The following is a 15000-nucleotide window of genomic DNA, read 5'->3' as shown; positions in this document are numbered from 1 at the left end:
CCGGGTATTTCGTCTGTCTTTACGTTCTGATTTCAAATTTTATCGATGTCGACTTTGCCTTTCGGCGTACTAGAGATGATCGAATCGACTGGCCCCCTCCCACCAAATTTCGGCCCTTGTGCCTAGAATATAGAAGAATACTTAAGAATATTCTACGGCTCTGCGCTCGCATTTTTCATTGAACTACGGCATTTTTCATTCTATTACGTAATTTTCTGCGTATTCCTGTATGCGTATATATCTGTATCACAAAGGAAATTTAGACGGACGTATGTATATTTATATATTTATATATTTATATATTGTGTACCTGACTCCGTTTTCGGTAGAATGTTGTGTATATGTCGGACTGGATGTTGTTTGTTGGTTATTAATTAATACACGGGCATCACACATACACAATCGAGCGCGCACACACACACACACGCACACAAAGACAAACACATGCGTAAGTAGAAGATCCATAAATATAAATATGTAAACATATATATCTCATGTCGATATGCTTTTGTCCACGTGCACTACCTCATATATGTGTACCAACATACTTCACACACGTGAATATATATACACAAATGAATATATATATATATATATATATATATCTGTGTGTGTCTATATATATATATATTCGTTTATTGACAGCTTGTACGTCTCTTTCATTGTTTTTCACTTCGTGTCCTTCGCTGTATGTGTGTACGTATGTATGTATGTATGTATGTATGTCTCTCAGTCTCACTCTCTCTCTCTCTCTCTCTCTCTCTCTCTCTCTCTATATATATATATATATATATATATATACATACACATATAAACTCACAGGACGTTCGTTGGAAGGAGGTATTCGGATATTCTACCCAGACAGTTCACTATTCCACTCCACTATCGATTTCAACTCAAGTATTTGTCGGGGCGGGGGTTGGGCGAGAGAAATCGTGAGGTCGTTCAATTATAAACTTGTCGCTTTCTATGAAAGAAGGTTCGATGAAAACTGATAAAACCCATAGCGTTTAAATACGCACACACATTACAGACGTGCACGCATACACGCATACACGCATGCAGACTCACACACGCACATACACACATGTATACATAAATATATACATACGCACGTACTTACTCTCCTACACATACATACATACATACGTGTATGTGTACACAAACACACACACAGATATGTTTTGCAACATAAGGATCAGAATGCATTGAAGGAAAATTCGACGTTTGCAAAAGATCTGATTCTCATTTTGCCTCTTTATAACAACATCCATTTCTCTAAAATAGTAATTTTCTGCAACATTTCCTTCTATGATAATGAATGTCACATACGTTTGTCACATTACATTAGGTTCGCGACATTTAAGAACTGTAGTGGCGCGGAATGTTTTACAAAGCCAACCACCTCAGATTTCTTTCCATACACTATTTATATCGTTGCTTATAGAAAGAACCGCTTCGAGATTCTTGGGCTTTTTAGGAGAGATTTTTACTTAACGATTTCCATTGGAAAGAACGAAGTTTTAGTAATTATATCGAATTTAATGCTTCGGCTTTAATCACAAAAATGGACGGTGTCCGTTGACGAGAGAAAGAAAGAGAGAGAGAGAGAGAGAGAGAGAGAGAGAGAGAGAGAGAATGACTGAGAGAGAGAGAGAGAGAGAGAGCATGTTTGCATATATGTCTGTAGTTGTGTATAGGTGTGCATGCATGTGTTTGTATCTGTGTGTGTAAAGTAGTTGTGTGTACGCATGCATGTATAAATGTCTGTGTGTATGTGTGTATCACTATCTCTGTGTGTTTGTGTGTGCGTTTGTGCGCGCGCACACACATATACATATATATATATGCATGTATGTATATATTCAAACGTTTATTTCTATGAATGGATGTGGAAGGAAAAAATATTGAGTTTGTACAGTATATGCAATACATACACACACACGTACGCATGCACGCATACACACACATATATGCTTATGTATTTATATGTGTGTGCGACCATATATATGTATATATAAATGTGTGTGTGTACGTGTGTGTAATTACCGTCAACTATGTTTCATGCGTAAGCATATTGTCCTATAATGGTTTGCCTGTATTAAGTATGTTAACTTCCCTTCTATGAACTCTTATGTGACTGCCTGATGCCGACTTCGTATTTTCTTTCAGTTGGTGCACGGAAATTTGTCGAGAAGTTCATTAAAAATGACCCCAATTTTATGTAAACGATGCGAACGACTTAAGTTTACTTTTTACAATCTAGCCGGGGGCGTTTCTTGAAAACCAATTCCCAATAAATAATTTGCTTTGCAAACTTGAAATGATAAAAAACAGACGACATTGCTAACCTATTACATATGATATTTGATCAAGTGAACTTCCATACCAAGGCAGCCAGCTTCTTTTAGAGCTTCTGGTCAGGTGTAAAACTCTCCGCCTGATGTTTGTGATACGTTTTAAACAATTCTGACGAAGTCTTCTTTCGAGGACTTGATTTATCGTCAATATGGCACCCAAAATTTAGGTATGATAGGGAATTAATTCTGCAAGTATCATAAATGCAAAGGCTTTCTCAAATATTTTAGGTTCCTGTTTGACCTGATTCGTTTGTTTTGTGATTCAAACACGATTGAAAACTTCTCAATTTTCAAGTTGAAGCCAGAATACAAATCTACCGATATACAAAACTAAATCCATTGTATGAAGTCTGGTTTTATGAACAAATTTCTTTGGACTATTTAAATTATTTACGTTTGACGGATATTTGTCCCCATCTTGTTTGTTATTAACACAACGTTCAAAAACTAACGATGTGTTATTCTTATTTACTTGTTTACTTTATCATAATCATAACTGTTTGTACTCTTCTAAAATAGTAAGTCTAACCAATATACTCCCCTCTCCATATATTCTCATCACACTAAACATTTCCTCTAAATTGCAGGCTTCATACGGGTATCGAAAGACTGAATATCAGTCACATCGATTTCCCCTACCAAGAAGAAACCGCAGAGGTTATGAACACCGCTCTCTTTCTCCTTCTAAATAGTAACGTAATTGTCACTGGTAACTGTGTCTGAAACCTATCACTGTGACGCCGAATCTGTTTGTTTTACGCCATTTTCAGTATCGACATAAATTCGTCCCGCTAAATATTTTATCTGCCAAATGCCTTAAGAATACAAAAATATAAAAGACTTTAAATAAGGTGACAAGCTCTGACCCTTTTCAGATCAGTGACACGTTGCCAAGGTTATTTTGTTGTATTTCATATGAAGAATAATGAGAGGAAGCCGAAGAAGATGGAAATAAATCAAACTGCTAGTAAAGCGATAGGAGGGAAAATATCAACTCATCGAATGAGTGCGTAGATTAGAAAAGAGAAATATGAAAGTGAGCAAAGAGAAAAGACTTTGGATCGTAGCAAAAGTGAGGAGTGGGGGGGGGGGGGGTCATAATGAAAAAGAATGTATTGCTTTTTTATGTTTCAAATTAGTGTTGCTGTATTTTCTTTATATTTCGGAAGAGTTTATTTAGAGACCATAATCCTTTTATCAACGCGTCTGCCAATAGAAGTCATTTGTGTTGTTGCGTTGTGAAAAGCGAGCGGTACGTCGAGTAGAATCCACGAAAATAAAAATAAAAAGAAAACCATGAAAATATATATAAGAAAAAAAAAGAAAACAAACAAGAGGGATTTCAGCAGAAACATCGACCTGTTCTGACGTCTCATGGAAAACTAATAAATAGCATAGAGTTGGTATTGTTTCACAGGTAATCATTGCGATGACCTTGTCGATAATCCAATATGATGTGATTCCCGCTATAACAATGCCACTCTAAATGGGATTTGTATGCAGCGTCTAAACAGTGAAACCAAACAATAAATAAATACAACAAATGAAAATAATTGAAAATATATATAAAAAAATGTAGACGTTTGTTTTTGTTCAATCTTTTACAAAAGAAAAAAAAATTGTCCCGAATTGTTTTTGTTTGCAAATCTATTTTAAATCGTTGCTAGAAGTACTGGCAGTGACCGCTAGAAAGTGATAATAGAGTCGAAGAGAAACGTCTGTTAGGCGGAAGACACATAGTGGGGGGGGGGGATACTTTCGAAAAATGAGGGAGACAAAACTAAAAATGAAAATAATAAAAAGAAAAACGAAACTAAAATCCGAATGGAATAGAGGAGAATAATAAAGTTAATGAAGGAGAGGATACGAGAGAAAGGAAGAGAACGTATGTTGTGTAATATAAATGGAATGGGAAGAAGAGGAGGAGGAAGAGCAAAAAGAAGTCATGGCCTCAAAACTGTTCAATAAAGTGTTTTATTCTCATCTGAAATCATTTTTAACAAGCATTTATTTCTTCTTGATTGATGGATTTAGTTCTATTAGTTAGCATCTGTTCAACTACTCGCTTCCATTTCAGATGACCATCCCAAGTTTTTTTGTCGCCTTCGATACAATTCATTGTTGTCATATTCCATCCCACAACCAGAACGCAAGATTTTTTTTTTTCACGCGTTTTCCTTCTAAAGATGTCTGTTAAGATCTAACTTGAAATGACTTATATTACAACAGATGTAAATGTAATACTGAATACAGTTGCAACATCTGCTAGAATCGCTGAAAAAGATAGACACAAGAGAAATGTGGTTACTATGGTGAACTATTCCATAATAACAGCAACGTACCGTGCATGAAGTATACTTTATATAAATACTTTAGAGTAGAAATTAGAAAACTTAATTAGAAATGTGATAGGCATAAAAACAGAAGTTAATGTTAATAAATTAATACGGGGAGCATTAAGCAATTACATTAATTTATGTATGGGGAAACACTGTGTTAATGAATAAGGAATATTTAAAAATTATTATGGTAGTCGAGGGGAGACAATTCTGGATATCCGATCTTAAACATCGTTAGCGAAACATGGCCTTCGACGTATTTGCTTCATTAGTGATGAAAGAATCATTAAATAAATGATATGAAAATTACTCAAACTGATGTGAAAATATAATTTCGATAATAACTTCTTGTGAGAAATTATTCAGCGTGGAAAACAAAGCCAGTTAGCATACTTAATGCCGTGACCATTAACAGTTAAGTTTAAATGCTCATACAGGGAGAAAAAGGAAACACTGGTCAATGGCAGTGACCTGAATAATAATAACATCGAAAAATATCTTAGGAATGAGAACCCAGGATCGAAATTCCCCGAAGACTCTTGAAGAAGGCTGGAGGGTATATCAGCCGAAACGTGTTAACAACAAACAAGATGAGGACAAATATCCGTCAAATGTAAATAACGAACAATTCCTTCTCTCACAATTAATTCCAAGGTAGTAGATATAAGTATTTTAGCTGACATTCAGTATTAAAGTCAAAATTGTCCACATTGGTCAGATATTGCAGTGTAAAATCTGAAACGGAGAAACGTTTATATTAGTGTTCGAGAAGGGTATTTATTGTTAGGAGAGTAAAACGTTTCTAGCCATTGTGGTTCGTCTGAGTAGAAAAGTGAATGAGAAAATAATCGAAATTGGAAGTATAGTATTAAGAAAACGCAAGCAAGGGAACTGGAGAAAGGGAAGACCGAAGTCCTCATTAGAAAGAGATGTGGTCTAAGAAGATCAGAAGTTAGCAATGCAAAGTAAATGAACTGGGAGTATGCTAGGAATTGGAAAAAGAGTTAAGGGGAAAAGAATTTCATTCAAAACGAAGCAAACACATAAGGCATCTGTTTACGACTTTTAAATCTAAAGGTTTTCCTTATGCAATTGGTGCAGCATTTTTTTAATACCAAAAACTGGTTACTACTGTAAAAAGATTCTGTTCATTTCGCTGTAAATTATTACTGTTGAGCATAACAGAACTGCATGACAGTTGATTGTTTTCGCAAATGATCAGAATTTACATGAACCCTGTCTTTCATTGACACAATAACCATCAGAACCATTCCTTCTTTTATATATCCCTCACTGCATAAAGACGAATTCTACGACACGGTATATTTCATTGATATTATTCCAGATTGGTATTCTACCGTGCTCGACTTTACATTTCATCCTTTCGGTGTCGATAAAATAAGCACCAGTTTGTCACTGGGATTAATGTAATCGAATTATTCCTCCTCCGAAATTGTTGACCTTGTGCCAAAAAAACTGAGACCAAAAATTGTTGGGCATCATTACCAAAGTTGCTTTGATACATCAACTCAGCCTGTGCATCATCATTTTATATTCGCAGGAGATTTGAACCCAGGACAGCCGGCTAATTAACAACTCGTTAATTGCACATTTCTTCAAATGCCTTTAGTTCATGAGCGATTCCCGAATGTATGCATGTGTCTAAAATAATTGCAATTGATTGTGTGATTAAGTGTCCTCACCGACGAATCGCCACTTTGACAGTGATCGTATTCGAACCAATAACCCTTTACTTAGAAATACAGAATCTATTCATCCTAAAGTGACTCATTCCAACATTTACACTTTTGTTGTTCTTGTTATTGCGTCCAACCCTTTAAATTGTTACTTGGAAACGTCTTTCACTTCTACTGTGTTTTAAATAGAAATATCTAATTTCCAAGTGTGAAAATTTATCTCCATTCTTTTTTATAGATAGTTCTCACCTATTAAATGACAGCAGAGAAACATTCCGAAAAATACGACTAATACACTTCCATACATTTCTTTTTATTTTGTTTCCATTTAATTTTCTTTATAAATTTGTCATAATCTATCTATATTTAGACATTTTTATCTTCTTTCTTTTCCTTCCAATTAATTGCGATTTGCTTGCTGAAAGCGAAATTATTGTACATAGAGTTGCTTCAATCGTCCCTTCCATATACTATGATTAAGACAATTCTCTAGATACATCATTTAATCAATTTTAATTAAAACTCTTCCCTAGACACCAATGTCTTAACGAGCTTTATTCTACAACTGAATATCTTCCAACATTCTCAAGCAAGATACACCCTTAATAGGCTGAAATTCGCTGGCTTAATAATACTGGCTTACTTTTTTCTATGTTTTTTTGTAACAAGTTTAAATAAAACCGACAGGTTTATTTTAATTGTATGGCTAACACCGAGGAGTAAGTAGTTTACAGGAAGACATGAAGTGCTTTCAATCTTACTTTGAAGTAAAGATGGTGAGCTGGCAGGATCATTACCACACCGGGAAAAATGCTTGGCGGCATTTTTTCAGACTGTACGTTCTGAGTTCAAATACCAGCCGAGTTGACTTATCCTTTCGGGGTTGCACATTGTGTTCGATGTAACAATCTTACCCTCGCCCCCGAAATCACTGGCCTTGTGCCAACATTTGAAACCAATCTTACTTTGAAGTTGTTTATTTATTCATTTACTTGTCTCGGTTATTTGAATATGACCATGCTGGAGCACCAGCAGGACGTATTTTTAAAGCCTAGTACTTATTCTTTCTGTGTCTTTTGCCGAACCGCTAAGTTACGAGGACGTAAGCACATCAACCCCGGTTGTGAGTCGGTGTTGGCGGTTCAGGTTTCGTAAATCACTAAGACTGATTCTGATTCTACATAGTTACTGACAATGATGTAGTTTGCTTTCATCGACTTTTCTATCGGTACTTTATAGACTTCTTCATTTCAGCCCTTCCTACCTAATAAACCCTTCAAATCCACTCTAGTCGGACCATTTATCTTCAACCTAATACTCTTGCCGTGTATCATTCCCTATGCTCCGAACGAAGCACTTCTCTCAATCCTTCTGTTGCAGACTCAATTGTCTCAGAAAGAGTTTCGATAAACAATAAACAGACATTCACAGTAAAACATCAACAATTACATAAATATCAATAGAAAACCAGGTGTCTGCGTAGGTTTCCTTTATAGGAAAAGTCTCTTAATACATTTCGCCTTTTCCTTCTCCCGATGCGCAACCTTCTGAAAATACTTCCATCAGCGATTTACTGCGACACATTTTTGCAGTAAGCATCGAAACATGTGATCATTAATGCATTAAAGTACTTTGATCGTTAAATACCAGAATATTTTGATCTGTATACATCAAAGTGTTTTGGTTCCGGAAAATATAAAGTAATTTATTTAGTTACCTCCCTTTCTATGCCAATTCCTTTTTAATTTCGAAAGTCTAATAAATTAAGTGGAACAATTTTATCAACAGTATTTTCTCCTTCCCACATTGACTCTGTGTCGCTGTTGGAAAACTACATTATTATAATGGAGGTGGTGGTGTTGGTGCTGCTAGAAGCTTAACTCTTTCTTCCGAATTCATTTAGAATTCATTTTCTAGTGGAATCGATAAAGTAGGTACCAGTTATCTAATGGTGCTGATATGATTGACAATACTATCACCCACAAATTGCCGGCATTGCGTTACTGTAGGAAATCAATTACAATAATTGTTTCAAATTTTGGCACAAAGCCAGCAATTTTGAGGAGGCGAGGAACAAGTCGATTCAACTAGTACTTATTTTACCGACCCCGAAAGGACGAAAGGCAAAGTCGACCTCGGTGGAATTTGAACTCAGAGCCTAAAAATGAAAATGATCGTACGAGTGTCTAGAAATGTGAAACTCTGCAATGAAAGATGATTTTAAAATCTCATTGCTATAAATGTTGTTTGTTCCTCCTTGAGCCATGTCTAGTCCATAGGGGACGTTTTCTCGGTTTCATTCGTCTATAGGTTCCCCACCTGGACGGGACACCGGTCCGTCGCAGATGAGCCGCTAGATGCTGGAGGAAAGAGTGAAAGAAAGTTGTGGCAAAAGAGTCAGCAGAAGTTCGCCGTTACTTTCTGCTGGAGTTGCGTGGAGCTTAGATGTTTCGCTGATAAACACAAACATCGCTTGGCAGAGGTGTCGAAACCGCGATCTGTTGAACACGAGCCCGCCGCGCTATCCACTAGGCCATGTGCCTCCACATTACCATAAATAATTTTGATTAAATATTTAATGCATCGAAAAAATATATTTTCTAACATAAACACTACTAAGTCAAAATATTTTAAAGAAGCGCAGAGTAGGTTCAATTGCCACAAACATTGCTTGTTACTTGTCTTATGGACGCTGAATGAATAAAACAGAAATTCCACCAAGCAAAGATTATATTCAAAAGGGAAACGGATGTAAATGAATACTTACTATTCACTGCAATTACTTTAAGTGTAAACACAATCGTTTCGAATATGGAATCAGTTTGACAAATGAAAGGTTCTGGATGTGGGAGCGATGTCTATATACTCTTTTCTACTCTTGGCACAAGGCCCCAAATTTTTTTGATGGGAGGGGACCAGTTGGTTAGATCGACTCCAGTACGCATCTGGTACTTAATTTATCGACCCCGAAAGGATGAAAGACAAAGTCGACCTCGGCGGAGTTTGAACTCAGAACGTAAAGACAGACGAAATACCTCTAAGCATTTCGCCCGGCGTGCTAATGTTTCTTTATTGCCCACAAGGGGCTAAACATAGAGGGGACAAACAAGGACAGACAAAGGGATTAAGTCGATTACATCGACTTCAGTGCGTAACTGGTACTTAATTTATCGACCTGAAAGGATGAAAGGCAAAGTCGACCTCGGCGGAGTTTGAACTCAGAACGTAAAGACAGAGGAAATACTGCTAAGCATTTCGCCCGGCATGCTAACGTCTCTGCCATTTCACCGCCTTGGGATGTTTATATACTGTATTATTTTTTATTGAACCCATGAATATGTCGCTCGAGCGTCGGACAAATACTTCGATGTTTATTTGTGTTGTGAGTTGAAATCTCACAGAGATCAAGTTTTCCTTTCAACATTTTGAGGTTGATAAATTAATATCAATTTAGTATAATGGGGTCAGTTTTTCAATCTTGCATTCTTTCTAAGGCGGCGAGCTGGCAGAGTGGTTAGCACGCCGGGCGAAATGCTTAGCAGTATTTCGTCTGTCTTTACGTTCTGAGTTCAAATTCCGCCGACTTTGCCTTTCGGGGTCGATAAATTAAGTACCAGTTGTGTACTGGGGTCAATCTAATCGACTGCCCCCTTCCCCTTCCCCAAAATGTTCGGCATTGAGTAGAAAAGTAGAAAAGAATCTTGCATTCTTTCTTTCTATCGGAATTGGCTAAGCTATACTAAGAGTGGGTTCTGTGGGACTGCTTATAGCATCCCATTTCTCCCCAGAACTAAGGGAGCTCACGTAGGGGCTAGCAACATTTACTCCTCTAGAATGTTACAGAAGCATTCCAAACTGAGCAGGCAGGGAAGTTGATCACGAAGGTAATATACACCCGTGCTTTACCTTTTCTCACTCTTCACCATTTTAAAATTCTTTTATACTCTTCGGTGAATGGGCTGCGGCCGCTACGTTGGAGTTTTATTCAACAATACCCAGCCAACTACGTTTATCTACTAATTTTTTTTTTTTTATGTAACTCTGAAGATGGAAGTGAAAGTTTAATTTGGTAGGGCTGGAACGAAGAACGTAAAAGGCTGTAATCAAATAAAAAAATTACATTTGTTCGACGCTCTACCGCGTTTGTTAAGCTCCGCTTGTTGCTCACAGTTATAGTAAGCTTAATATGACCAACATACGTTAAGACATAATTCGTTCAAATTCTACTGGAGTTGACTTAATCCCTTATTTCAAGGCGCCAATAAACTCAACTGTATCCTTTTAATACAAATGTATGTCATTGTGTCAAAGTTAGAAATGTATATAATATCAGCGTATATACGTGTCAAATTGTGAGTGTATGAGTGTATAAGACATTTGAATTATGTCATTGTTTATTTTATTCTTATTTAACAAATAATAAATCCATTTACAATTTGTGTCTACAACTCGGCCATTTTGATTTGCACTTATCAGACATACGTAATTTAATGTTTAGATTGATACAAAACAGCGATGTTAAAATGATACTTTCTAAATAAAAGGTAAAAAGGGGGGTGGCTTTAAAAAAATGCTTTTAATACACAGCGTCTGGCTTTGGGGATTTGATTATATAGTGTAGACATAGGCGTAACAAATTTTCGAAAGCCAGTAAATTAAACATTATTTGAAAAATATATAGTGATCATAAGCTTCTATCAGTAGACACCATGTCCCCTTTATTCCATAGCATCCCCCTTGTAGAAAAAAAAAAAAACGCTTCAGCTTCTTGCAAACGTGTTTGTAATGGTTACATGCATTTTCATTAGCGTTTGAATGTTTAATGCAAATTCGGAGCAAAAGCCGCTAAAATCTGGATTCCTTTCGCTGATTCGCATAGAAACTGTTACTATAAGCATTTTTGAAATTCCACTTGAATCAATAAATTTTGGATCTAACCGAATCAAATTTACAATTTTCACTTCATTCGTTTCAATAAAGAAAAAAAAACAGAGGTGTTATTTCAATTTTTGTATATTTCTTAGTTTTTATTCACATGTATGCAAAACTATTCTCCTCAAATTATACATTACACACGGAATCAGGCTCAGAGAGAGAGAGAGAGAGAGAGAGAGAGAGAGAGAGAGAGAGAGAGAGAGAGAGAGAGAGAGAGAGAGAGAGAGAGAGAGAGAGAAAGAGAGACAGAGAGAGGAAAAAAAGAAGAAGAGAGAACCTGTTTGTTGTTATTACTTCATGTCTCTCAATATAACTCTCAGTTTCCAACACTGTGTGTGTGTGTGTGTGTGTGTGTGTGTGTGTGTGTGTGTGTGTGTGTGTAGTTGGACAGCAATGTGTATGTTTGACTGCTATATGTTACTTTCGGGATGAATATGTAATACTTGTGGTTTTTATTTGACAGATCTTTATAAATAACGCAAACGAATACAGGTATATACAAACATACAAATATATTTACATATGTGTATATATACATACATACATACATACATACATACATATATATATATATATATATATATATATATATATATATATATATATATATATATATATATATATATATATATATATATATATATATATACTCTCACATGCTTTACGTCAATTCATGAGGTTATCGCTGTATAGCTATTCGAGTCGTTTTTTACTCATATTTCTAGCAAATCGTGGCACTAATTTGTACCCTTCTTTATTAACTTGCCTTTAGGTTTTAATTGCTAACAGGCCACCTGTATCATAATGTATTTAATATATTTTAATTTACTAATATATTGTAATATCTTTTATATATATATATATATATATATATATATATATATATATATATATATATATATATATATATATATATATATATATATATATATATATAGTAAATCCCCCTACCAAATAAAACGAAAAAAAAACACAATAAAAAAAACAACAACGCGAGGACGTGGTACATGTAAATATTAGCAGACGCTCAGGGAAGGAAAGGGTGGTAGTTTAACGTTTCGCGACAGGTTCTACTTAAGGAGAGATAAGGGAGGTAGAGATGGTTTGAGATCAGTGAAGTGAGCCTCCGAATATCGTATAGCCTTTCTCAGACAGCACTTGCTAAATAACAGGAGCATATATATATATATATATATATATATATATATATATATATATATATATATTTATATATATATATATATATATGCATAGATTTACGTACAGAAATAAGGACAAATGAATATACACATATATACCTATGAATATATATGCTCACACAAATATGTATTTACATGTAAGTATAAATCTTGCTTGTACATATATAAATGCATACATTTGTATGGATTAATGTACATACATGTAAATGAACACACTCACACACGGTATAGGTGATTGAAAATTTCCTTTAGCATTAGAATAATCAACGGTCAGCTGAGCTCATTAATGTACATATCAGTTCCCGTTCTATATTTAAGAGATGAGGAATTACGTACATTATTTACACTATTTACATTTGACGGATATTTGTCCCCATCTTGTTTGTTGTCAACACAACGTTTCGGCTCGTGAAATGAATTTACTAGTGGCTGAGCACTCCACAGACACGTGTACCCTGAATGTAGTTCTCGGGGAGATTCAGTGGCGACACAGAGTATGACAAGTTTGGCCCGTTGGTACAACAGAAACAGGAAGAAAAAGTGAAAGTTGTGGTAAAAGAGTACAGCAGGGTTCGCCCCCCCCCCCTGCCGGAGCCTCGTGGAGCTTTAGGTGTTTTCGCTCATTAAATACTCACAACGTCCGGTTTGGGAATCGAAACCGCGATCCTACAACCGTGATTCCGCTGCCCTAACCACTGGGCCATTGTGCTTCCACAGAAAAGAAAATATTCTCAGAATAAACCTTTATTCAAAGAAAAATCAAATTCGAAATTATCGTTAAAGAACGTTACAGAAAATGTGCCAAAATTCATCACAGCCGTCATCATGTTCTTCAAAAACAATAAAAACTAACATTAAAGAATGTTTAAATACAAATTTGTTAAAACGTGAAAAAAATAAGCTCAGTTAGAAGGACGTGTTTATTTCTTTTTTTGCACAACAAATCAAATATTGATTTAATATTTGTTCTTGTTGGGCTCAACGTAATTTCAATGTTTTGTTTTAATTCCAGTTAACACCGAAAATACTGATTTGCTAAAATTCAGTGACAAGAAATTGTTTCAACATTAGAAATTCAAAACAAACTCCATGTCATAAAATATTTAAACTGTTCGTAGAATATTCAGTGTTAAAAGGTGTATCGTTTGGATCTTCTATATGTTCTTCCTGAACTTTTAGCGATAGATATTTTACACTCTCTTCTATTTACACTAAGAATGGAGTTAGAGCTAATCAATTTGGCTCTTCTTTAGTTCTGGCAAAAAATATTTCTGGGAATTGCTTTCTAGACTCTCCAAATAATCAATAATTAGTTTCTTGATCAAATCCAATATTCAATGCATTATCAAAAATGTAACCATTTCTATATAAAAACATTTCTATTCCACCATTTTCTATTTTGAATTTCCATATTTGAATTTATTTTGTAAAATCGTGAATTTTAGATTTACATAGACGATATTGGTGTTCTTTTTTTGTAGAGATATATTAAGATTATAAAATTTTCCATAAACATCCGACAAATAGTACAATTCCCATAACGAATCTTTATGAAACAATTATCCAAACCTGAATTTTGTCCCGGCAGGAATATTATGAGATAAGGTCTTAAATTCTGATAGGCGTAACAGACGTTGTTCATTTGAGATCCAACGCATTCTTGTTCAATTTGAGAAGAGGTGACTATTTAGTACACGATGTTTAAGGAAGATGATCTTAACTCTCTGTTGTAACAATGCATTCAGATATATAGAGCTTTTTCTAGCCATCAAAGCCTCTCAATGAATAATGCAACGCGTGAAAGTGATCGGAATTTTGTTTACAGATTTGTTTGGCCTCGAAATCAAGTTGTTTTCCCTTTCGTAGCTGCAGCACTATCAGCAAATGCTTCGAGACATTTATTCCATTCAAACTTAATTTTCAAAAAGAAATTGTATACTTTTTAAAAATAACTTCAGCTGAAGCACATCCGTCTAACGATCATCACAACAAAGCCATCGAGGACACTATTTTCGTGAGAGTAACAACGGAATTGAACATTTAAACAGTTGTTTTAAATTTTCTCGTTACTTTCGGAAATACACGTGTTAATATAATTTAGTTTATTTATTAAATAGTTTGTCCGACGAGCATTTCAACACTTGGTCGTTTTCGGGTGACTCGAGAAAGCAATAACGTGAAAAAGCCATTGTAGTGCGAGCAATTTGCACACACACACACACACACACACACACACACACACACACACACACACACACACACACACACACATATATATATATATAAAGATAGATATGTATGTGTGTATTCATATATGGATGTGTTTAGATTATCTGAAGTGGTGTACAGATCTTATATATATATATATATTAAGAAAATGGAGTTAGTCAGGGTTTCGGATAATTATTTATTTACCGCTTTCATCTTTTTTTGATATATTCATCATTCATGGTGAATAATCTCTCAAAAA

Source organism: Octopus bimaculoides, chromosome 8 (assembly GCF_046866305.1).
Source record: "Octopus bimaculoides isolate indiv1 chromosome 8, ASM4686630v1, whole genome shotgun sequence".
Classification (NCBI taxonomy): domain Eukaryota; kingdom Metazoa; phylum Mollusca; class Cephalopoda; order Octopoda; family Octopodidae; genus Octopus; species Octopus bimaculoides.
Note: the sequence above shows the minus strand (reverse complement) of the source record.